Raw genomic sequence first — 2,995 nt, 5'->3', positions numbered from 1 at the left:
TTATTTATCAATAACCATATGGATACCAGATGAGGAGATTGACATTAAAAATAGTCAAAATTATCCTGCAAAGTGTGGCCATTTCTTGATCCTTCGGTAGCCTCTGGAGTCAAAGGACTGTTGACACTTATCAGAGGGGACTTAGGAAAAAGCCCATTTCATTATGATTGATGAAATGGTGTAGCAGAGGGCTGAGTCTCAGGGCTGGTCCGTGCTATCTAGTGAAAGATTGTTTGGATATGAATTCACCTGAAAGGGGGCTGCTGTGATTCATTCAGGTTTTTCCCATCTGATCAATGCCCTGCTGAATGACAGCACAGATGGGGCTCATTTGGGAGAAAAAGAAAAAGAAGAAAATCACAGGAAGAGTAGAAAAAAGAGGCAGGGGTAGTCGAGGCCAAGGTGGGAGACTCTCACTGCCTTTCCTGGTCTATTTTCAGAGGCCTAGATTTGCATCCTTGGGGTGCGTCCCTTCTCAGGGAGATGCCTTCGCCTCTGACTCCCAGACACGGCCTCCCAGGTGAGCTGCCTCTGCCACTTACTTGAGGATCCGCAGCAGCTCCTCGGTGCTCCCAGGAAAGCTCTTCTCAGGCAGTGCTCCTTCAGGCACCCCAAGGCTGCCACGCTGGCTGGCTTGGTGCCTCATTGACTGGGAACAGGTGCATTTGCTCAGTAAGTTAGGAGCCAGAGGGTTTGGCTCGGTGTACAAGGCAACTTATTATGGCGTTCTGGTGGCCATAAAGCAAGTGAGCAAGTGCACCAAAGACCTGCGAGCATCCCAGCATAGTTTCTGGGGTGAGTTCAATGTGGCCAGGCTGCTCCACAATAACATTGTGTGCATGGTGGCCACCAGCACCAGCACGCCTGTGCATTCCAATAGTCTCAGCACCATCATCATGGAGTTTGGGGGCAATGTCACTCTACACCAAGTCATCTACGGTGCTCCCAGTGACCCTGAGGAGAAGGCCGAGGAGCCCCGGTGCTGCCCTGGAGAGTGGCTGAGTGTGCAAAAGTATTTCAAGTATTCCCTCAATGTGGTCAAAGGCCTGCTTTTCCTACCATCCAAGAGCATCATGCATTTGGACCTAAAACTGGTCAGCATTTTAATTAGCGAACAAGATATCTGTAAAATTGATGATTTTGGGTGTTCTGAGAAGCTGGAAGAGCTGCAAAGGTCCCGGGCCCAGCCCTCCCCGATGGGAGGCACCTATACCCACCGAGCACCCGAGTTGCTGATCGGAGACCCCATCACCCCCAAAACTGACATCTATTCTTTTGGCAACAAGGTCTGGCAAATGGTTACCAGGGACATGCCTTACTCAAGGATCAGCAGTAAGTGCTCTACTCGGTGGTGGCCTCCAATCTGCTCCCATGCCCTGCCAAGGCCATCTTCACAGACTTGCTCCTGGGGCAGAAGCTTGAGAATCTCATTTGCTGTGGCTGGGAGGCTGGAGCACAGCTGAGGCCGAGTGCAGACCAGCTCCTGGTGACCTTGAACTTTTTAAAAGTCAAATCGGCCAATGCCAAACCTGTAGCAAGATAAGTTTTGTCTTTGTTTCTGTGATTTTTTTAAAAGAAATGAAATGTGTAAGAAAACATATAGGTAGGACAGCGAAGTAAAAAATAAAGTTACTAAAAACTCCAAAAATAAATAAACAATGCAGTAAGTTTCCCTTCTGTGCACATACCCTCCAGCATCTGTTGTTATTAGAGTTCTTGATTATAGTCATTCTAACTGGAGTGAGGTGGTATCTTAATGTTGTTTTGATTTGCATTTCTTTTATGGTTAGTGAGGTTGAGCATTTCTTCATGTGTCTATAACTTGCTCAACCACTTTGGAAAGTAGTATGGAGGTTCATCCAAAGACTCCACATAGAGCTCCCCTATGACCCAGCAATCCCACTTTTGGGCATTTACCCAAATGATCACAAAATAGACCATACTAAAGCTACTAGCACAACTATGTTTATTGCTGCATTATTTACCATAGCTAAGATATGGAACCAACCCAGATGCCCCTCAGTAGATGAATGGATCAAGAAAATGTGGTATATCTACACAATGGAATTCTATGCCTCCATCAGAAAGAATGACATTGCCCCATTTGCTAGAAATGGAAAGACTTGGAAAAAATCATAGTAAGTGAAGTAAGCCAAGCCCGAAGAAACATAGGTCCCATGGTTTCCCTTATTTGCAATAACTAGTATATGTCTGAGACAAGCAGAAAAGGACAGATAAGTTGGTGTTAGGTGAAATGAACCCCAAGATAAGTATTCAAATGTTTTTCCTTTCATGCAATTGTTTCTAACATATTTATAAGATTTTTTTTGTTACTTTGTATGTCCCTTCCCCACGGTATAACCCCTGATTTCACTGTATTTGATGTTGGTATAACTTGTGGAGGAGAAGAGAAAAAAATTGTTTAAATAGGGATACAGGTGGACCCATTGCAACAATGAGATGTACACGCTGTTATGTTGAAAACGAACTTTGCAACTTTGGGGTGGGGGGGAGATCAGAAGAGATGGGAAGGGGAAACAAAGGAGGAGGCAACAAAGCTTGATAAGAAATGTACACAGGAAGTGGTGATGTGGCTCAAGCGGTAGGTAGAGTGTTCCCCTTGAGCTAAAGAGTGCAGGGACAACACCCAGGCCCAGAGTTCAAGCCCCATGACCAACAAAATAAATAAATAAATAAATAAAAAAGAAATGTACTCATTATCTTGCCCATGTAATTGTAACCCCTGTATACGGTATTTTCACAATAAAAAGTAACTAGATTTAAAACAAAACAAAAGTAAATTTAAAAAATAGTCAAAATTGACTATTTACAATTGACCATTTAATCATTTATTTACTAAAGTAACTGTAAATGTAAACTTCAACAAAATGGTACTGAATTCTCACACAATATTAGTTTTGAACTATTGGATTAAAATGATAGCGACAAACCTTAAAAAATAAGAAAAGCAAGTCATTTGCTTGAATATACCACA

General features: G+C 43.3%; 1 pseudogene; it reads left to right on the top strand.

The window, feature by feature from the left end:
• The first annotated feature begins 320 nt into the window (after window positions 1-320).
• Window positions 321-1,543, top strand: LOC122102776 (annotated as a pseudogene).
• The last annotated feature ends 1,452 nt before the right edge of the window (window positions 1,544-2,995 follow it).

Source organism: Dipodomys spectabilis, unplaced genomic scaffold (assembly GCF_019054845.1).
Source record: "Dipodomys spectabilis isolate Male_0828 unplaced genomic scaffold, ASM1905484v1 ptg000877l, whole genome shotgun sequence".
Taxonomy (NCBI): Eukaryota; Metazoa; Chordata; class Mammalia; order Rodentia; family Heteromyidae; genus Dipodomys; species Dipodomys spectabilis.
This window is presented reverse-complemented; position numbering and strand designations above follow the sequence as displayed.